Source organism: Notamacropus eugenii, chromosome 3, assembly GCF_028372415.1.
Source record: "Notamacropus eugenii isolate mMacEug1 chromosome 3, mMacEug1.pri_v2, whole genome shotgun sequence".
NCBI classification, from domain to species: domain Eukaryota; kingdom Metazoa; phylum Chordata; class Mammalia; order Diprotodontia; family Macropodidae; genus Notamacropus; species Notamacropus eugenii.
The window spans coordinates 190,305,980-190,329,695 of NC_092874.1; the positions used below are offsets into that span (position 1 = coordinate 190,305,980).

General features: G+C 38.5%; 1 protein-coding gene across 8 annotated transcripts in view; it reads left to right on the forward strand.

The window, feature by feature from the left end:
• The first annotated feature begins 1,747 nt into the window (after nt 1–1,747).
• The window catches only part of EPS8 (EGFR pathway substrate 8, signaling adaptor), a 249,963-nt gene continuing 227,994 nt past the window's right edge, over nt 1,748–23,716 (forward strand). For 3 of the 8 annotated variants that reach the window (XM_072653631.1, XM_072653640.1, XM_072653636.1), the window contains exon 1: nt 1,748–2,208. The gene's annotated coding sequence lies outside the window, so the exon portion shown is untranslated. Of the gene's footprint in view, nt 2,253–9,241; nt 9,267–23,716 lie in introns of those variants that run through there. The other 5 variants (XM_072653637.1, XM_072653638.1, XM_072653639.1 and 2 more) reach the window with 4 other exon arrangements.

A 23,716-nucleotide genomic window follows, 5' to 3' on the forward strand; every position in this document is an offset into this window, starting at 1 on the left:
AATGGGTGAGACAACATGAAAACTAGGTCAAAGCAAACCATGTATGGGATAATCTGCAGATAATAAAATTAAGAGAAATCAGGAAAGGCTTCTTGTAGAAGGTAGGATTTTAGCTGGGATTTGAAGGGACCCAGGGAAGCCAGGAAGCTTAGATGATGATGAGGGGGAGCATTCCAGGAATGGGGGACAGTCAGTGAAAATGTCCAAAGTTGGGAGAGGGAGCGTCTGGTTTGAACAGCAAGGAAACCTGTGTCATTAAGAGTATTAGAGAAATGGAAAGGTGAGGAGAGAGATAGCATGTTCAAAATCAAAGAAGATGTTGAACACCCAAAAGAGAATTTTATATTTGATCCTGGAGGTGATAGGGAGCCATTGGAGTTTACTGAGTTTGGGGAAATGATATGGTCAGATTTGTAATTTAGGAAGATCATATTGGTATATGAGTGAATAATAGGTTTTAGAGTGGGGAGAGACATGAGGCAGGGAGATCAACCAGCAGTCTACTGCAACAGTCCAGGTATGAGGTAGTGAGGGCTTGCTGTAGGGTGGCAGCAAGGTCCAAAGGTGGAAGATGGCTTATAGAACAGATGTTTAAAAAAAGGGTAAAACTGATAATCCATCCATGTCCTGAGAATTCATTTCCTTCTTCTAAAGAGAACAGGGTCTGATCAAGAGTTGTGAGAAACTCAAGATCGATTATGATTTGCTAATTTCAGCTGAAGTTTCCACTTCGGGGTACCTGGTGGGTTAGGGATATTGGGAATGGACTTTATTTTCAGGGAATCATGCTGGGAGGATCATGAACTCATAGGATTACAGATCTAGAGCTGTAAAGGACTTCGGAAGATATCTAGTCCAATTCCTTCATACTATAGATGAGGAAATCAAAGTCCAGGAACACTAAGTGATTTGCTTAAGGGCCATACAGGTAAGTAAGTAATCATCAGAGGTGGTTTTTGGACCTAGGTCCTCGGCTCCAGGGTTATTGCACCTTACTGCCTCCCTCTCTCCCTCATTCAATTAGTTTATGAGACCAGTCTTTGTAGCACTGGAAGATGTAGAGCTAGGAGGGATCTTAGAAGCCATCTCTTCCAACTCCGTCATTTACAGATGGGGAAACTGAGGACCCAAAAGGGTTAGTGATTTCTCAAAGTCATGCAGTAAATGTCAGAGGTTGAATCTGAAACCAGGTTCTCCTACTCAACTTCAATCCAGTGCTTTTTAGCGTGTCTTCAGTAGAAATAATACAGGGAAGTAGAAACACACCGGGAAGAAATAAAACAAGAGAAAAGGAGAGAAAGGGAAAAGCGAAAAGAAGAAAAGAGAAGGAAGGAGAGCCAAGGAGATGGAAAAGCAGGCAATCCATCAATTGCCTTTCACCGTCCTCATCAATGACAAAGAATGAGTATTTATTTCTGTATGAAAGATTTCCGCCCCCCCAACGGTTGTAAGGTTTACGGGGCACGTCACTACTCCCTCCTATCCCCCCTCCTCTCCGGGATGTGTAGATCCGTGCCCCGGGCGCCCCGGGTTGGACCACTCCTCCCACCCCCAGACCCCCAAATATTTGCCCCTTTTGGCATCTCTGTGTTATCTGCCTAGCAGCCTTAACGATCCCGCAGAAGGACACGGATCCGTTAGGAAGCAGTGATTTCAAACGGGGATAGATTCCTTGATAACTTTCGCGCTCCTCCCCCTCCCTCCCTCCTCCCTGCCTTTCTTCACGTTCAATGCCGCTGTCAGCCAGATGGTTCACCATTACCCAGGCTCCAGCCGCCTTCTTCTCCCAGCTGCAGGCAAAACCCGGACAAGTGGAGCGCAGCTCGCTGCGAGTGCCTAGGGTGGCGTTCGCGGCCGAACTGGGCATGCTCAGCACGCAGGGCTGGTCTAGCCGCGAGTAAGAAGCTTTGGGATTACTCTGGCAGCGGAGAGAGCGCGCAGCGGGTCTGGCTGGGGAGAGTTAGGTTCACGGGCAGGTCCCCTTCTCATCCCGCGTCTCTCAAGCGTCGGTGCGGGAGGCGGCTGGCTTCCCTGACCGGGGAGACTCGGGGGGCGCTGGCTCGGGTCGGGGAGTGGCGGGTCTTCTGCTAGCTCCCCTCGCACCCCAAGTCCTCGATCCTTGACCAAGGGGGAGAGCTGCTGAGCTCCAAGGAAAGCTTTTGTGCACCGCTCGCTGCTGGTTTGGAGCAAGGAAAACAGTCTACCAAGGTGAGAGAGCTCCTTGACCAAAACGTTTCCAACAAAGGGATCGGGTAGGTTTCGTAAATGCTTGCCTATTTAACTCTTTCCTTTTTCTTTTTCTGTGGTTTAACTGGACTGAAGGCAGTAGTAATCGGCTTTCCACTCTTGCGTCTTTCAACTGGTGTTTGGAGTAAGGTGCAGGGAGCAACTCCTGCCCTCTGGGCATATTTGAGGCTCCTTAGAGTCCTCTACCTTCTGGGGCTTGGACTTATTCTGCTTTCTCCTATTCTTATCTTCAGGTAGGCTTCATAGCTACAATTTTGCGAGAAGTTCACCTTTTTTCCCCCTGGGAAGATGGGGAAAGAGAAACACAAAATGTCCATATAGTGTTTCCTGGTAACTTGAGCTTGCTACTACCCGGAGTCTTATCTTGTCAGCTGGGCTTCCATAGACCTAGTGTTTGTCTCACATCTTATGCTCGTAGATTTCAGGTGTTCATAGCCTTCTTCTTTACCTCGTCACCCCCAAGAAAAGTACTGTTGGAGTTAATGATTCCTTTGAAAGCGTCTTTGGTGGGTGGGGGAAAGAGAGGGACAAGATGCCATTTGTAATTCTCTTTGCACATTAAAGCAGAACTGTTGAATTACAAAAAAAAGCTCGCAAGTTATTTTGGTTTTCTTTTCTTACGTTGTGTTACGATCTTTTATTGATTTTTTTTCAAATGATTGATTACTTTTGAGAAGACTGCCTTTCTTTCTTTCAATGGTCACTATATTTGAGTTTGATTTATTTCATATTTCCCTAAGCTTTCCACTTTCCTTTTGTTCCATAGCCTCCCAGCTCCCTTTACATTTCTTAATGCTTTGCAATTCTTTGAAAGAGCCTTGGTTCAAATCCCAGTTCTGCTCCTTACTATCTGTATCACCTTGGGTAAGTCGCTTAAATCTAAGCCTCTTATTTCTCATTTGTAATATGAGGGGATTGGAGGAGATACCCTTTCTAGCTCTAAATCTACAGTCTTAATGCTTCTGCAATTAGGACCATTGTAATTGATGCAAGTTGGTTGGACTAATCTCCATTTGGTCTGAAACAGGAGTGACATACAGTCAGATGAAAGTGACTAGTGAAAATCCATGAGTGCAGCCCGACTCCAAAAAAAAATTCTGCTTGCCACTGTGCCTACCCAACCTACTTACCATGAGATTGAGGCATTTATAAAAAGACCTGGTTCTTCCCCAGTATAAAACCCCAAAGTCCTCTTACATTAATAAGCTATACAGAACCAGTTGACTGTCTGAACTGAGCTGTTTATCTACCAAGGCATATGACTGCCATCCAGAACCAAACCAAAATGGGGGTTTGTGGGAATGGCAGTGAGGTAGAGAGCCTACATGTCTTTCATTTTGCTTGTATTTGTATTCTCAATGCCTGACACGTAATAAGTGCTTAATATATGCTTGTTGACCAGCTGATTTACTGATCTTTTTTATATGAGTGTGATACTGGTAGTATGCATTATCCAGTAAACCTTGCAGTGAACTTAAGGTGACTATGGTTGTATCTCTATTACTGGAATTCTCAAAATTAATGGTACTAATAGCTGATATTTCTTTGTGGCTTTAAAGTTTGTGCAATGTTTTACAAATATAATCTCATTTGAGATTCACAATGATCTTGTGAGGTAGATAGTAGGGTTATTATTATCCTCATTTTACAAATAAGGAAAATGAGGCTCAGAGACTTGAGATATCAAGATGGATAGAGCACCAGACCTAGAGGCAGGAAGACCTGAGTTCAGATTTGGCCATAGACATTAACTTTGTGACCCTGGACAGGTCACTATTTGCCTTAGTTTCCTCAACAGTAAAATAAGGACACTTGCACCACCTTCCAGGGTTTTTGTGAGGATCAAATGAGATTATATTTGTAAAGCATTAACACAGTACCTAGTGCTATGCTAGTAAGTGCTATTTAAATGTTGCCTATTATTTTTGTTGTGTTGTGTTTGGTTTAAAGCCATATCTTCTTGACTTCAATTTCAGGACTCCATGTACATTATTTCATAAAGCAGAGGATGCCGACATGATAAGTCCTATTAAGGATATATATTCTAAGTTGTTGTCTCAAACGGAAGCTAGGTAAAATTAACTACTGTTACCTGTAGAAATAAAAATCTTAGAGAAGTTGATCATTTAGAGTTGTATTTAGAAATGTTATTTTTCCCAGTCACTTAAATGAATGTATTGCTAGTTTTCTGGGCAAAGTTAATTGCTTGCACCAAAGTGTCAATTAAAAATGTGAAATAGCTAATGTCTTGGTCATATAGATTTTGAAACCTACATTGACATGCTCGAATGTTTGAGAGATCATTTGATTTTATTTTTGTTGTAATTAGGAGGTAGGGGATTTAGGATCTGGGGAAGGTTTCTTTGAAGTGAGATCACAGAGATTATATTTATTTTGCTATTAACTTAGTTTTTCTGTTGAAAAAAAAAACAACACAATTCTTTTGTACCTTCCTGGCTTGTGGAAATAGTATGTGCTAGTCATTCAGATTCAGTGAATTCAGTCCACCTACGTTCAGCTTCTCTTACTCCTTATGATACTTGATATTCCTTGAGTTAGTTTTTGTTTTGTATTGCGTTGCGTTGCTTTGGACAGTTAGCTACAGGTTTGGGAAATGTATAGGCTCTACTGACATGTTTGTCCCTTTAGGACAATAGTTTTCAAGTTTTCCTTTTTTGAAGAAGTTAGATTCAATAGTGTAAGATCTTTGACAAGTTGGTAAATAACTAGATGATGAATTTGCTGGAAAATCATGCTTATTTAAAGTCATTTTTTAATAGTAAACAGTACTTTAAAACAAAATAAGATGTAGAAGCTGGTGTTTGTGTTGGTTCATTACCTCCTTTTCTTCTGACCAGGAGATAGTCCTATCCTAGTTTGTTATTTAAATTTCATGGCTCTTTTGGGTTTTCTATCCAAATGTCTCTTCCTGGTTGTGCTGTTTATTTATTTTGATGGTCTTTAGGTTCTTGCTCTTTTTTTCTCTGTTATAATTTCATTTTCTTCTTATTCCTTATTTACCATTTGTAAACTACAGTAGGTCTTTAATAAACACGGGATAAATGCTAGAGCAAAGTGGTAGCCAAAATTTCAAGTTATCTTTCTTCATGACAAATTTAATGCAAAGTTAGCATTTTATCACTTATGTAAATAGTATAAATTTCAGATTAATTTTGCAGTGATTCCATAAGTATACCCGGAAGATTATTCTTTTTTTTATTAAATTATTTTATTTGTTTTCAGTGTTCTACAATCACTTCTATATGTCTTAGATTTTTTTCCACTCCCCCCCACTCCTTCTTCTCTCCCTCCCCACTCCCTCCCTGAGACAGCATACAATTTTATGTAGGTTCTACACATACATTCCTATTAAATACATTTTCACCTTGGTCATCTTGCATAGAAGAATTAAAATGAATGGGAGAAATCATAAAACAAAACATAATACACAGGAAAATGGTCTGCTTCATTCTGTGATCGAATTCCATAGTTCTTTCTCTGGATGTGGAAGACATTTTGCCTCAAGAGTCCATTGGAAATTTTTTTAAGTCCTTTCATTGCAACAAAGTACTAAATCTACCAGAAAAATTCCTCGCACACTGTGGTTGTTGCTGTGTACAAAGTTCTCCTGGTTCTGCTCCTTTCACTCAGCATCAGTTCATATATCTCCTTCCACGCCTCTCTGAAGTCTTTCTGTTTGTAATTTCTTATAGCACAATAGTATTCCATCACATTCATATAGCACAATTTATTCAGCCATTCCCCAATTGATGGGCATAACCTTGATTTCCAGTTGTTAGCCACCACAAAGAGAGCTGCTATAAATATTTTTGTACATATGGGACCCTTTCCCATTTTTATGATCTCTTGGGGATACGGTCCCAGAAGCGGTATTGCTGGGTCAAAGGATGTGAATGTTTTTGTAGCCCTTTGGGGGTAGCTCTAAATTGCTCTCCAGAATGGTTGGATCAGCTCACAGCTCCACCAAAAATGAATTAGTGTTGGAAGATTATTCTTAGTAATCTAGTTAACCAACATGCACTATGAAACTTGTTAATATCTACAGTGGTGTATAATAAATAAAGAGTTTTTTACATTGCTTTTAGAAGGTGGTTGACTGCAGGAAACTGTTTGCAGTTGGTGATGGTTGTTGTGTGTGTTTGTCCTTCATTGCTGAAGAAGACCATGCCATCAGTGAAATAATGACATGACTTGCACTTGACTTTGTTTTGACTGAGGGAGGGCTGTGCAGGTCACCAGCCTCACTTCTCCTCCAGAGCCATCTGGGTCCCGTGGCCTGATAGTTATCAGGACGACTGGTGATGACCCAGGATGAGGCAGCTGGGGTTAAGTGAATTACCCAAGGTCACACAGCTAGTGAGTGTCAAGTGTCTGAGGTGAGATTTGAACTCAGGTCCTCCTGACTCCTGCACTGGGGCTCTATCCACTGCACCACCTAGCTGCCGCGATGGTTGTTAATTCTTCCTTATGAGAAGTTCCACAAAATAACATAGCTGAAACGCTTGACTTTTTAGGCTGAATGCACAAAATAGCACCTTCAGATTTTCAATTTAAATTCAATGGGTGATTATTTGATTGGTCTTTTCATTTCCTAAAGTTTTCTAAGACATTTGTAATTGTGATATTAGGTTAAATTAGGATCTCAAAACAGCATTCAAGCAGAGCTTATTCATTAATGATGTATTTTGCAAAAATCACTTGCAAGCCATTTGTGAAGAGGTTTGTTGATCAAGGTGCCATGTCTGCCATGTATCAAGAGCTTGGTTCCTAGAGATTAGGTGGAACATTTATGGTACCCTTCTACCTCTGTAAATGTCAACAAAGATATTTTCAGCTGGAAAGTGTTAATAATCCCATTTTCTACGAAGAAAATGATATGGGAAGGTGATGGTGAACCTCAAGTGACATACATGCCCATTACCTAGGAGTCAGATTTCTGATAAATAGCCTATTTACGCAGACACTGTGCCTGTCAACCAAACCTAAACCTTCCCTTATAAACTGTCTATTTTTTAAAAGTATTCTAAGCTTTGTTGGTAAATGTTTTGTATTAATATTATTGACATTGATAATGTCTTCACTGTTGTGTACACGGCTAGGTGGCACAGCAGATAATGTTAGACTTGGAGTCAAGAAGACTTGAGTTCAGCTCAGACACTAAATAGCTGTGTGTCCTGGACAAATCATTCCTCATCTATAAAATGTGCTAATAATAGCACCTATCTCATAAGGCTATGGGAGATCAAATGAGATAACATATAAAGTAGTTTTCAAAGTTTGAAATGTCATATACATGCTAGCTATTATTATTCACAGCATATAAAATAGTAACAAATAATATGATGTTTAAAGTTTGCAAAGAGTTTTATAAAGATTATCTCCTTTATCCTCACAGCATCTCTAGTTTAAAGATGAAGACACTGAGGCATACTGCAGTTAAGTGCCTTGCCCAGGTTCATACAGCTAATAAGTGTCAGAGGTTGGATATGAACCCAGGTCTTCCTGACTGCAGGTCCAACTATTTATCCACTGTACCACCCAGTTGCCAATAACATAGCATTTAAAAGTTACAAAATGTGTATTTTTACATATGCTTCTTCCTACCAAGAACCCTATAGAGAAGGCAGTGCAAATATTACTGTCCTGTGACAAGGTAGTACAGATATTATCCTCATTTTGCATATGTGAAAATCAAGACCCAGAAAGGTAATGTGATGGTGAACTGCAGCATTTATATCTGCTTTGGAGTCAGTAATACCTGAGTTTAAGTCCTGTCTGATGCACAATTGCTAAGTGACCTTGACTAAAGCATCTCTTACTGTCTCAGGCAAATCTCTAAGACTGAGCCACAGAATTGTATTGATGAGGAGAGTTTCCATACAAGGAGTTCCCTACATTTATAAAATGACAGGCCAGACTCCCCCCAAACAAACAATAAACAGATAAGAGTTGTACTTGGTTGTTTGGTCTCCTGGACACTTTGAAGCAAGCTGTATAGTGCTATTTGCTGGTCATAGCACATCGGGAGTATTGTGTTCAGTTCTGGCCAATACATTTTAGAAAAAGACAAACAAATTGGAGTGCGTTTAGAGGAAGATGACCAATATGGGGAGAGGACTGTTAAGGAATATCATTGGAAGGAATGAGGATGTTTAACTGGGAGGAGAGATGATTTGGAGATGTAACTATGAAAGGAAATTAGTCTTCTTAAGGTAGAAGCAGTGGGTGGTAGCTGTAGAAAGGTAGATTTAAACTCCACATCAGGATAACTTGCCTTACAGTAGAGCTGTCCAAAAGTGGATTGGACTGCCTCCCAACGTTTTGGGTTACCTCCACTGAAGTGGAGGCTGTAATGACCACTCTTTAGGGATGTAGCTGAGGAGATTTCATTTCAGGTACCAGTTGGAGTAGATGGCCTCTGCGAACCTGTGATTATGTGAAGAGGTGACCTCCCAGGTCCATTTCAACTTTAGCATTCTATGACATTGTGACTTAAGGTCTTTGAGCCAGTAAGTGGTCAAATGAGGATTTGAATACACATTTTCTTAGTTCAATTCTTTGTATTGCCAAGTTACCTTGCAAAGTGATTGGGGAGGGTAGTTTCAGTGCATAGTTGGGTAAAATGAACAACTGAAAATAGTTGCATCCCCAGTGAAAGATGCAGTCAAGAGTGTCAGGATGGCAGTCTGTTCTTTTTTTGTAATCTCATATTCATGCCAATTAAATGGTAACCCAGCTGAATGACCATTGCTTAAAAGAACGGAAATTGGCCAAAGTACAGTTGTTTTCTTGCATGCTGGGATAGAATATTTTACTTTTTAACTCTCTAGTCATTAAGGAATATACTCATAAAGTGGGAGGTTTTTTCAAAGCAGAAAGGGAAGGGACCAGACCAGGATGGAACGGATAACAATAACAACAAATATTGCTACGTGCCAGCACTGTGTGAGGTGCTTTGGAATTCTTATCTCATTTGATCCTCACAACAACCTTGGGAGGTAGGTGCTATTGTTATCCTCGTTTTACAGATGAGGAAACTGAAGCAAACTGCAGTTAAATGACTTGCCCAGTCACACAGAGTAATATTGTAACATATTGTATTATTAAGTCCAAGAAAACAAGGAGTATTCTTATAGGGTAAATAAAGGTTATCTACCTTTTTGCTTACTTTCAAAGTTAGAATTCCATAAATAGAATATTTAATTCTGTATTCATTATAATTCTTGTACGATTTTCCCCTCCTCTTGTCAATTTCCCCCTCCTCCTCCTTCTTCTCCTCTCTCTTTCTCCCCAAATCTTAATTTACATTTTGAATGATTGGCTGAGAATCTTGGGCATTTTCATACTTCCTTAAAAGGAGTGAAAGGGTAAGGATGGGAGATAAGACAAAGAAAGAAGAATTCATCCTCCTTATCTCCCAAGGAATTATTATACTGCTTATACCCTTTGACATTCCTTTCACATTCTAAACATAATTGACATCCCTTAGTGTGAAAAATAGTACATGTTAAGGCAATTAAAAGAAATTAGCCAGTTATTTTTCATCTTCACAAAAGCAACACAACAGGTAATTTAGGTTAGTGCTTAAGAAGGAATATTTACTTTAGAAGTGGCATGTACTCGAGTATGTAAATCATGTAAACTAAAGGTTGTAGAAGGTGCTAAGACTACTACTGTCAACCCCTACCTTGTTGGGAGTTGTTCTTTAAGTAGTCCTGTATGGAATTAAAATATGTTGTTGTTGTTCAATCGGTTCAGTGATGTCCCCAACTCTTCATGGCTCCGTTTGGAGTTTTCTTGACAAAGATACTGGAGTGGTTTGCCATTTCTTTCTCCAGCTCATTTTACAGATGGGAAAACTGAGGCAAAATGGGTTAGGTGACTTGCCCAGGATCTCACAGCTAGAGTGCCTCAGGCTCAGCACTCCAATAACTGGGGCAGCTAGGTGCCATAGTGGTTAGAGTGCCATGCTTGGAGTCAGGAAGACTCGTTTTCCTGAGTTCAAATCTGGACTCAGATGTTTCCTAGCTGACCATGGACAGGTCACTTAATCCTGTTTGCCTCAGTTTCCTTATCTGAAAAATGAGCTGGAAAAGGAAATGGCAAACCACTTTAGTATCTTTGCCAAGAAAACTCCAGAAGAAGTCATGAAGAATCAGACACGACGAAGCAGCAACAAAGATATTTATAGTAGCTTAACCTGTTGAACCTAACTTTTTCTAGCTCATTGATTCTCAAGAAGTGTGGGGGAGGGAAGAAGAGAAAAGAGGAAAGAGTTGTATGTTTGATGTGGGTGAAGTGGGCAGTCCATTCACATTTTGTTCCAACCAAGTTTGTATTTAGTTGCATCGCAACATAATTGTCCCATAGGAAGCTATGTTCAATACTACTCTTGATTTTGCTGAAATTATGCTTTCAGTTTTAGAGTAAAGAAAAAATACATGAAGGCTTCAGAGATGGCTCTCATCTCTCTAATAAGAGGTTAGTGGAAGAAATATAATATTTGGAGAGGGCCCACACTGTTCACAATTGAAATCTATTACTAGAGGTGGCATGATGTAGTGGATACAGAGTTGGTTTTGCAGTCTGGAAGATATGTGTTCAAGTCCCGTCTCTGACACAACCTTTGTGTCCAAATCTCTTAATCTCTTAGTACCTCTGACAACTCCCTCAGGCAATAAATGGCTATATTACTGGAAAGTTTTCCCCCACATGGAAGAAATTATAGGTACAAATTTACCTCCTCTAATAGAAGATTCCTGATTTGAAGTGACCTTTGTTTTTTCCTTTTTAAACACTGAGCTCTTTTATAGGACTCGTTGTAATATTCCATCACTTCCTCATTTGGGAAATCAAAGTATAACATTCAGTTGGTAAATATTTTTTTCAAAGTTGTAGTTGAATTGTATCAATAGTTTTCCCCCACCTACTCCTTCCACCCATGTATCTTAAATATATATGAGAGATATATGATTGTGGACAACAGCTGTCTAAAATGAATTTTTCTGGAAGATTCTCTGATTATACCAATTCTTGTAAATTTGTTATGTTTTTCCATTAGAACAACATAAAATATAGGTAATGAAGGCAGTTCTTTTTTAAAAGACACTGGATACTGGCTCAGCATGCTTTCTGTTGATTTTCTCCGATGTAATTGTGGCTAATGGTTTCTTCACATAAAGGTGTTCAATAGAATGATTTTACTAAAGCATCCTGAAAACCTGAAGGAAAAAAATGAACTGAAAATGGATAAAACGCACACTTAAACTTTCCTATCCAGTTAATAAAAGCATGTCACATATAAAATCTTGCTGGGTTAATCCTTTTACCCTGTTTTGCTAAAAGTCAGGTTTTTGAATTACTTTGTTAAATGAGTGACTTGTCTTCTTCCAGGACATTTTGCTTAATAATTACTTTCTTCTATGTACAGAAGGAGGTAACACTATTTCAGTTCTTGAGGAATATTTTGTTCACAGATGGTTACTGTGATGTTGTTTGTCAGGGTGTTTTTGTTTATTTGGGAGGGGATGAGGCCAATCCCTCTGATTTCCCCATTCCATCAATTTTTAGCCTGTGTCTTGTTATGGTGAACCTAAAGGCACTTAATGAATTTTAAAAAATCCTTTTGACCTAAGAATGCTTCTCTAGGACTCTAATCCTTAAGCTAATATGACTTCACACCCATAGGCTTTGCTTTTGGAGCATGTGAAATTACATTTTTCAATACTTGTATACAGTTTATTCCTAGTACTGTGTATAAACAAGACAGCTGTGTTTTTCCATGCCTCAGAATCCTTTAAAACTATGTATATGAGAATACAAATTTTCTTGGTGGGACTTTTATTGAGTTCCCTGGTTGTGTTATTAATAATTTAAAAGCAACAGAATTCTTTCTGTGATAAAAATCTAGTCACTGGGTCAAATCTTGTAGCATTATTCACGTGATACTCATGCATGTAAAGGGGTAGAATCAGAATATATGACAGTAAAGTATCAAGTGAGAGTATTAAGGAAGTAACATTCATCGGATCAGACGATTTAGAGCTTAGAAGGAACAGTGTAAGTAACCTAGTCTTTTACTTATGAGGAAACTGAAACTGACAGAAGTTAAATCGACTTCTCAGAGATGACATAGGTAATAAATAGTAGTCAAGGGTCAAAGCATGTTATCTGACTTTAAATCTAGTGTTCTTTTTAGTACACCAGCCTGTTTCCTAATAATGTCTGGTAATTATGATATCTGTTAAAATTACGTGGGTGTGTTTTGTACATATGCATATGTGTTCATAGCTTGAAATTGCACTGACTTTTTGGTACACCATGTATAAAGCTAATATATGTTGATGGGGAGTGTGTAGGACCTGGATTTGTGATTTCATTAGTGTCAATCAGTCAGTCAATCAACAAACCTTTAAAAAGTATCTATTATATTCCAGACACTGAACTAAACTCTAAGAATTCAAAGGTAAGAGATAGTCCTTGCCTTCAAGGAACTCACAGTATACAGAGGGAGAAACATGTAAACAGTTATGCATAATGCCATCTTGAGTGTAGAAACTCCCTCCATTGTTACTAATTAGCAATTTGTCTACAATTTAGAATTTGAAAAATGTCTGGGGGCTTCGCGAGGTTATGGCTTATTCAGGGTCACAGAGCTTATGAGTCTATGAGGTGAGCCTTGAATTTAGGTGATCCCTCTATCCACTACACCATCCTGTCTCTCTGTGTTTGAGATTATGGCTATTGTTTATCAATAAGTATGTAAATGTTACAATCTCTATGTAACACGCATGTGCATGTAAACACGCAAATGTATAAGTTTTTTGAAAAATCAAGATGAAACAATATATGTTTCAGAGAGAGACTAAAAATTCAGTGTAGGTTGTACTTGAAACATTTTGAATGCTAAGCTCCGTGCTTTTCTTTGATGTGGAAAATATTAGCTGTCCTTGTTGACTGAAAAGAATGGTAAGTATTAGAAGCTTTTTTTTCTTTCCATATATTTAGTTCAATTTAGTTTTCCATGAGGTTGTTAGTATAATTTTTATCCCAGCTGCCAAGAGAAAATTTTCAGGACTGATTGCCATGATATCTAGATGTTCTAGAGCTTGGCAGAATTTCATGTTTTTAAGTTTTATCTTAAGAATTGTTATTTTCCATAGTCTCTTGTAGGAAACAGTCCAATAAAAATATAGAATCAGATATGCTTATCCTGCTTCTGGCTGGTTTTTTGTTTTTTTGTTTTTTCTTTTCTGATTGCTTTTGATAGTTTCCTTCAATTTTCAAATAATCTTAGTTACTAAGTATTTCTTTTGTAATCTTAATTTCCTCCTAGTTGCTTTTCTACATCTTTCTCACTGATTGGTGAAGTCGAAGTCAGAGTCAGAATAGACAGAATAAAGGAGGTATTCATGGTCCTTGTGACAATGAAGGTTAAGTTTAAGTTGCTAAATTGTTTGAAACAAAAGAGGTTATCAAAGCCATCACTTCCAAGTGGAAAGGTGACATGAACTAGTAGATAGAATGCCAGACTTGGAGTCAGGAAACTCTGAGTTCAAATTCTACCTCTGACACAAACTGTGTGACTATGGGTAAGGTACTTGACCTCTCTGAGTGCTTCCTTCTCAGGGAAAGGAGTGGGTATACTACTATCTGTAGCACTTGCATCACAGAATTCTCATGGGTCTTGGATGAAATTAATGTTTGATCAATGCATTGCAAGGTGTAACACATTATATAAATGTCATTATTATTAATTTATCTAGTTGTCCTACCTTATTTTGTGACTAATTAGACCACAACAGAAAAATCACTAAACCTCTACAGAATGGAATACTGGCAGGTAAAAATGTGACTGCAATATAAATAGCAAAAAAAGTCCAGTTGTGATAACTTTGTGAAATTAGACAAAGAGAGCTCAGACATTTTTATTTTGTTCATCCTTACTATAATAGAGTTTGTATGTATAGATATGACCAGTATCAAATTATCTCACCTAATGCATAACTATATACAGGAAAATCTGATGCAAAACTATAAAATGAATTTGACCTGCCTCTCAGCATCAGCATTTTAAAGAGGCTCCAGAGAACAGTAGAGATTGTTCTCCATCCTTGCCTCCAAATGTGCTCCCCTCACGTATTCCACCTCCCCATCTCATACATTCTAAGGGGAAGAAAAGATTTAGCCTTGGAAGAATCAGTCTCTCATAGATGGTGACCTGCATAGAGCTAGTTTTGTGTGGGATGCTGATGTTCTCCTGGGAGCATATTAAGGAGTCAACATGATTAAGTACATGTGGGAAAAGCAAAGCCAAGCATAGAACTTTTTTCTTTCTATTTGAGAATGAGGCATTCTCTCATGGTATGAACACGCAGGGATCAGCTCTCTGTAGACTGAGTGAGACTCATGTATATCTCTAAGCCGGGAGATTCAGATTCATTGTTAGATAATTCATATGTGTTATTTTGAAACAAAGTTCATTAAATATTAGATCTTCATTTTCTTTAAGGTATTCATTGAGGCATTATTTGATTTAAATATGTTAAAAGTGCCTTGCTTAACAAAGTCATAAAATAAGATTGATTAGAAGTTCAAATTAGATTTTTATCAAACCTGAAACTTCCAAGTTTCTCTTTGAATTATAGATTTTTCTTACTGATTTGGATTATCTGCTTAAGTTTTCAGAAGCTTTTATAATTATCTCTTAATGGAAGGTAGTAATAGCTGAATTATAGACCTTTGATTACTGTCTGAACTATATAGCATAGAAAGCTGTGAAAAAGTAGAATTTAGGATGGTAGTCGCTAGTTCCCACTGTGTGTAAAAATCTCTGTAATATAATTACCTTTGTTAAATGGGCAGAACATGTATTTTTCTTTGTTTAAACATTCAAGGATAGAGTGGTAAGGTGACAGGAGAAGGCAGGGTGGTGTTAGTTTTTAGTTGTGTTCACAGGAAAATGTGAGGAAAATACTCAGTTTTTTTGAAAGTCTAAAAGCCTTCCCAGTCATGTTCGCTAACACTCATGCTGCTAATGATCTATAAGCAGAGAATTCTTAAGTTGTAAAGCAGTTGACAAAATTTATTACCAAAAATGTCTTAGGAAATCTGTTAAGGGTATAGATTTAGCCAAGGTACAATACAAGAATTGTCCCAATCAGTATCTCACCCAATAATAACTATTTAAAACTTAAGTATTTTTGTGGTTCTGAAATGCTGAGGCATGCTGTATTATGGATTGTGAAAGTGGGAAGTCTGTGGGTTCTTTGTCAGGCTCTTGTACAAGGTTTAACCTAGTTAAGCAGAGAGCCCATCCCAGAGACTGGCCACCCCTTGATGAATTTCTTGGCAGTAAGCATCTCATAGCAACCAGCTATTGAGCTCTGGAGTGGCTGCAGTGTGTGTTGGTAGGAGAAGTACTCACATGAATGAAATTACAAATCTTTTGAAGGATAAAGTAATCTTGGCCAAGAGTTGAGTATATGCTTTTATTCATTCACATAGTGGCACTTCTGTTTTTAAGCAAGCAAGTGAAACCAAGAAATAAGCACCTATAGGGATTTATGACAACTTGAGTTTATGGAGAAGTTAAGCAAGAAGCTCCTTTGTGTTTGTGATCATGATTGGCACCTGTGTTATTGAATACCATCCAGGGTATAACCACTAGAAGAAAAAAAAAAACTACCATTGGTATAAGTGATTTTAGCAATTCCATCCCAATAATCCATATTTTAGTATAACTTTTAATTTAGACATCTCAAAGTGATAGTGCAAACCACTTTGGGCCTTAAATAGACATAATTCATGTCAAGACATTAGCTAATGGATATTTTGTTTTTTGTTCCAGAGTTGTGAGTTGTCAGTGGAGGGGACTCCTTCATGATGAAATTCTCCTTACTGATGCTGACTAGTGACCATTTTACAATATAGAGTTTTAAAGCTGGGCCATAGACTGCTTTGGTGAAGACTAGGGTCCCCTTCTTTAAATTAATATTTTAAATTCATTAAATAAAATGCATAGAATTACAAAGGAAACCAATTATATCTGAAATAGTTTTCAAAATTTTTTTTAAAAACTCAAAGTTCATAGGTTGAGAATCTTTGTTTTAAGGAGTTGCTTGGGGCATTGAGAAATTGACTTCCTGAGGCTTCTATAGTTGATGTGTGTCAAAGGTAGAACTTGTGTCCAGGTCATCTCGACTATGAGGTAGATTTCACTATGTTATTCTGTCTTACAGTATTAGTTAGCTAATAGGATTAGGGCTAAGATTTGGATAAGTCATTTTGACCAGGTGGCCTGAGCTAACTCAGCCCAGTTAGTGTTCTTCCTGATCTAAAGAATTCCAGGAAGCTGTTTCAGGTCAGTCTGGAAATTTAGGTTTGTTTTGGGGTTTGGTTAGAAGTAGCATATGAGATACCCCACTAAGTGATCAGAATCATTCATTCAGAAGCAAGCATTTAAGTTCTTTCTCTGTCTAGAACATTAGGTTAGAGTGACCCTGGGGAAGATAGCAAAGCTACAACGAGCCTTAAAGCCTGTTGTTACAGAGCTTATGTAATGAATGAGGACAAGTACAAATATGTATAGTTATCATACAAAATAAAGCTTGATAAGCAGTGAAGCCAGCAAAATGCTGTATGAGTTCTGAAGGGAAAGATTTATCTCAGGTCTCTTTAGCGAAGGCGTCGTGGGAAATATTGTCTTTAAATGGAGCTTTAAATGATTCAACATGGGTCAGCAAGGTGGTGCAGTGGATAGAACCCCAGTCCAGGAGTCAGGAGGACCTGAGTTCAAATCTCACCTCAGACACTTGACACTCACTAGCTGTGTGATCTTGGGCAAGTCACTTAACCCCAATTGCCTCATCCTGGGTCATCACCAGTCATCCTGATGAATATCTGGTCACTGGATTCAGATGGCTATGGAGGAGAAGTGAACATCATGACCTGCATAGCCCTCCCTCAGTCAAAACAAAGTCAAGTGCAAGTCATGTCATTATTTCTCTGATGGCATGGTCTTCTCCAGCAAGTAAGGACTAACACACACAAGTGATTCAACAATAAAGTGCTATACGCATTTGTCAAGTGTTTACTATGTGCTAGGCACTGTGCTAAGTGCTAGGGATTATAAATGGAAACAAAAATAAAGAGAATCCCTATCTTCAAGAAGCTTACATTTTAATGGGGGAAGACACATGAAAGAGGGCCAAATAGCAGAGGTAAAGGAGGTACCCATATTGTAAGGGGGGAATCACATCAAGGTTTAGAAAGTCAGAAGGATAATAAAGGTTGACTGGGCTGGGTCCGTTCCCCAAAACAGAGAATCCAAGAGGTCCTCACCAATGGGAAAAGGAAGCTGGCACAGTAGGAGGATGGGAAAGCCATAGATGTGGTTGGATGTTTCAGGGGGAGCTGGCTCAAAGTCCTGAGGGGCATTCTAGGGTGAGATGGCAATAGAGGCTTGTTGGAAGAGTTTGTAAAAGGCAGAAAACATCCAAAAGGGGCAGTGAAGAGTAGGGAATAGGACATTTCAGCCATAAGGAATTATATGAGCAAAGTGAAAGATACACATACACTTAGCTCTTACCCCACAGCCCATAAAATGCCTGTAAAGAAGAACTCTCAACAAATTCTAGAGCAGCAGAAGCCACAGAACAACGGAGTGGAGGAGATTTCTGTTCCAGAGAGACCTGAAAAACTGATGGGAACTCTATGAGCAAAGTATGAGAGTGGAAAAGCAGTATCATGTTTGGGGTGACAGAGTTTGGTTGGATTATAGAGTACATGAAGAAGAGTGATAGAAGTTTGAGTAGGCAGGGCAGTTCCAGGCAGTTATGCCAGGTCATTGAGTGACATGACTAGAGCAGACCATAAATGGGATGAATCTAATAGCAACATGAGAGAAGAGATGGTAGAAACAGCTACTATAGGAGGGGATGAGGCTGAAAATAAAAGCCTGTAATGTAGTGATGACAGTAATAGTGGAGAAAAGTTACAAAAATGATATGTATAAGATCATAGATGTAGTGTTGGAAGGGACCTTAGTTTTATCCTCCTCTTTATACAGAAGAAGAAACTGAAGCTTTTAGGGATCAAGTCTAAACTCACACAGTAGCATAGGTAGCACTTGAACTCAGTGACTTCTCTGTCTCCCACAAAATGATGGTAGTGAATGAAATGATTTTTAAGGTCCCTTCTATGTCTAGATCTTTTTCTGTGAATTGGGATGACTTGAAACCATGCCTGTATAGCAGTTCTTTAGAGAATAAGGTATTTAACTTGGAGGAGGGAAGGCAAGACTTGGCTGGAGATATAAACTCTTCTGGAGTATTTGAAAAGCTATCAGGTGGTAGAAACATTGAATTTTTTTCTTGGCCCCAGAGGAGGAAGTCATACATAGGCAGACTTAAGGTTGACAAAAGGAAAAATTTCCTTACCATTTGAGCTGCCCCAGAATGGAATGAGTTATCTACAGAGATAATGAACCCTCATCACTGGAGGCTTTTAAGTGGAAGCCAGATGGCCATCCATCAGGGATACTGTGGAGGGAATTCCTTCTCATTTGTAGGTTACCTAGATGACCTCTGAGGTAACTGACAGGTCTAAAATTCTCTAAGAATAACACATTGATCCAGTGCAACCTTGAGCTCTGGGAATCATGCAAACAAGTATTTATTCAGCTTTTACTCTGTTCCAGGTTCTGTGCTAGAGACTGAGCATACAGTTTACGGTGAATGAAACAATCCCTACTCATAAGGAGTTTACATTCGAGTGGGGGAGATAAAATATATGCAGAATAAAGAGAAAGATTGTAAGTATAAAGTAGTTAAATACAAGGTAATTAGAGAGGGAACAACCACCTAGCAGTTGGAAAGATGAGGAAAAGCTGCAGGCAGAAGATGGTGCTTGGTCTGCATCTGGAAGAAAGAGAGGGATTCTTTGAAGTAGAGTCAGTATATCTGTGTAATGGATACATTCTTTGAGTCTGAATCACCCTATATCGTTAAAGAGAGAAATATGATTCCAAATTGTGTATTTTTTGTGTGTATTTTTCTCTTTGTGCTGTGGAACTTGAACAAATGTCAGCAAATAGTTGATGATCACATATAGTATTTTAGTGATACTTAGAGTCTTGTTGCTGGAAAGAGCTGTAGAGATTGGGAAATAAAAGAAGTAAACATTCTTCTCACTCCTAAAATTTTTTTCCCAAAGACAGAGAATTGAAGTCCTATTCTAATGCCTCATTGTGGCATGGACATGGTCCTGGATCCTCCAAGGCTGTGCTGATAGAAGACAAGCTCTGATAGGTTCTGTCAAGTTGGACGAGCTTTTAATAATGGCCTGTGAACAGATACCTATGTCAAGACAGCCTAGCTAAGCATGGAGAGACTGATTTATCTGTTGAACACCTAGCAAACACACATACATACATAGAGGAACAGGATCTCAATTTCTGCATGACATATATATACATATACATGTGTATGTGTATGTAGGTATGTACAGATTACCCAAAATAGTATGTGTATATATGCACATATACACACATGTATTCATATATACAGATATATGTATGTGTATATACCCCAGAACATATATATGTGTATGTAATGTGTCTTGGTCACACCTGTACACGTACTTATACATGTATACTGTATGGTTGTTATGCAGAAATTGAGATAGTGTGTGTGTGTGTGTGTGTGTGTGTGTGTGTGTAAATTTCCAGAGCAATTCATTAACTTGCCTTTTGAGGTATGCAGTTTGCATCACTGGAAGGAGTATCCACACTGATAAAGTCATAGATCTTTTGAAGTATTGAAGAAAAAATAAACAGAAAGAAAGGCCATTTCCCCATGCTTTGTAAACATTTTAAAATGTACAACAGGGCTTGCTTAAGAGAAAATTTTCTTCACTGAGGCCTGTTCATTGTTTTACTCATATATATGTATATACACATACAGACATGCACACACACACACATATATATGTATATACATATATACATATATGTATATATATATATACATGTGGTTGCCATACATTTAATTTTGACATGATGGAGGAAGAATTTGCCTCAGCTTAGATAGACCTTGTGTACTTTCATAAACTCAAGCAGATACTCTTGGGGCTGCTACTGCTTTTTCCTCAGACCTGTGAAGGCAGATTGTGGCTGTGGCAGTAATAGGGGGTGGGGGTTACCAAGTTTGGTCACCATGGCAAGGCAGAAATCAGTCTGAGTGAATAGAAAGTTCTGCTTATGTACATCTGTTTCAAGTGGTTGTTTGACTGTAAGACCAAAGTCTTAACGTTGTTCTGGAATACAGTGAATATTTGTGTGTGTGTGTGTGTGTGTGTGTGTGTGTGTGTGTGTGTGTGTGTGTGTGTATTTCCACTTGTACTTTGGTACAAGCGTGCTCTAATAGGACAACTGCATCTAAGGCAAATCTTTCAGAGTCTCTGTCCCACATGTCAAGCAGCTATTGCTCATTCAGGATGTTCAAAACTTGAGCATATTGGAACTAGTATCTTACATTGTACATTTTTAGAATCTCTAGAGAGTAGTAACTTTTTGGAATTGAGAAAGTACAGAGTAAAGGGATCCTTGTACAAAAGATGACATCATCTGCCTATTGGATGCTAGCCATTTTGCTACCCCATTACTTTTTTGTGCATAGATCTGAGTCCTCTCAGTCAGTGTGAGGAAGACTGGGCTTCATGGCTTCTGGAGAATACGTGGCTTCACCATGCATCTTTGTTGGCTGTCCTGATGGGAATAGAGAAGTGGAAGTGAAGCGTGTGTTTGTGATAATTGAAATTTCAAATCAACAATGCCGTTAAGTATATAGCCACAGAAGTGCCAGTCCGCCCTGAACACTCTCTGCATCCTGAGGGCTTGCTGAACCCTTTTGAGGGACACGTATTCACCTTTGATGTCTGCCTTCACCCACCTCTTAGCTGTGACTCCAAAAAGCTGTAGCAGCAGCCACACCTTGTTAAAACTGTCTCAGCAGGTGGGCTAAACCAGTTTGAGGGGAACTGACAGGTCTCAAACCCTTTGGCGAGTTAGGGGGTTGTCTACCCCAAGCATGTGAAGACTTACCCAGGCAGAATGGGCAGATGAGAATAATTGGTTCCAATAGTCACGAGGGTGGCTGAAGCAGGCACTGAGAAGCACTTAGAACTTGATCAGGCATCAAAGATGCCAAGGTCATCCACTGCATCCTGGGACCATTGCCAGTCTTCTTGACTTTTTTACCTGAAAGTGAACTTCAATGGCTGTGGGAAAGGGAGACTGAGGACTTTGTGCAACTCTGCTTCACTTAAATCCAATTCATGTGCAAGTCAAGACATCACCTGTGATGTCATTAGTTCTCTTTGAAAAGGAAGGCTGGATAATAACATCATGTTTTTTAAACCTTATAATAATTTTATGAAACGAGCAGCCATATTGTAGCTGAAGAAGAAATTAAGACAGTTCAAAGTTCCCATGGTATGGATTCGAGACAGGATTTGAACCCACCTTCCTGACCATAAGGCTCTCAGCTAGCAGAACTGAACCTAGAGTATACGTCTTTTGTTTTCTCGTCTAGCTCTTTGTACTACCTCTTATTGTCTCTCACTCTAACCTATCACCTGTTACTGAGTTTTAGTTTAGCATAAATCTAGAATTAGATTAAATGAGATATTGGTAGAGAATTCAGTACAGTGCTTAATAAATGCTTATTCCCTTCCCCCATCCCATTCTACCAGAAGGGTCTTTGAAGCTTCATATTATGGTTTAAACACCCTTATTTTACAGATGACAAAACTAAAGTCCATTCAACTTAAAGGACCTTCCTTCACACAAGTAATACAGTGTCAGAGTCAGGGTTTGAACCTGGGTTCTCTGATTTCAGAGCCAGTGCTTTTCCCACTATATAGGCTGCTTCCCTGCACTAATCCATTCATAGTTTTTTGCCTCTTCCCTAATCTGGGACCCGTTTGTGAGACATCTGGATGATATTGGAGTTTAGGAAGGAGGCGTTGATGCCCACACATACATCATTTTAAATCCGTCAACAGCATCATGTGCTGTACAATGCGAACAGTGAGCTAATCTCTCAATGGATATATGTAATATCTTTAATTGAAAATAATTTTACTTCAATTAAATAAAATAATATCAACAAATATATATAAAGTTTGTATTTAAGTGATTACATAAACCAACTCCAAATTAGCCTAGTAAAAATAATCTTTTTAAAATTTTTTAAAAAATTTCTTCTTTTTGGTTTCTAAGCAAACTACTTCATCCATAAAGTTTTCTATATTATATTTTTCTACACTGCATTTTTCTCCATTATTTCTTTCCTTATGTGCTGATGCTTCAGTATTTCAGTGCTCAATAAATGCTTTATCCATTCATTAATTTTCATTGCTAGAACTCTTCCCTTTAGTGGTACAGATTGCAGTCTATCTGTACCTTCTCATCTTGTGAAGCTCCTGCTCAAATTCTCTCCCAAATCATCAATAAGGTATTCCTTCTCCCTCTGTGTCTCTTGAGATTACATGAAAATCAAAGCACCATTTGAGCTATCTAATCTTCACTGTTCTTATTCTGGCATACATCTTTTGGATAATATCTTTAAAGCTGTTTTTTTCACGTATTATTGTAACCCATTTACCTTTACCTTGCCTTTCTTCATTGCTCTTTGGATGACTCACAATTATGATTTCTTGAAGATAGTAATTTTTCATGTTTCATAGCCATAGAATATCACCTAAAGAATGTAGGTATTAAAAAGATTTTTTTGGTTTTTTTTATTCAGTGAGAAACTTGGGGTTAAAGAAAACACTGTACAACTTTCCAAATTTAGTCTAATTTATTCTTTTCCTTCTCATTAGTTTTTGGTCTGTTTCATTGTTCAAGTATTGTTTCTGTCCAAGATACGTATACTGATGGATGAGTTTTGTAGATTGTCTGTTCAATTGCATATCATAGTCTGGATCAGGGGTGGGGAACTTGTGGTCCCAAGGCCACATGTGGCTCTCTAGGTCCTCAAGTGTAACCCTTTGACTGAATCCAAACTTCACAGAACAAATCCCCTTAATAAAAGGATTTATTATGTAAAGCTTGGACTCAGTTCAAATGCCACAGCACCCAAGGACCTCAAGGCCACAGGTTCTCCACCTTTGGTCTGGACCATAGGCATTCTTCATGTACTTTACTACTATGTGGATAACTAGGATGTAGTTTTTTGAATGATTTTAGATCTCATTTAGGAGGAACTTTACTATTCTGGGGCTTAATGTGACCAGCAAAGTGAAATCCGCAAGCCAGAACATGTGGAAGACCCCATTAACATATGGACTAGGTTTCAGAAATCTTCCATGAGAGTGACAAATACCTTTGGCAAATATGTATCTCTCTTTTATGTTTAGTGTGATTATTATTCATGTTAATAAA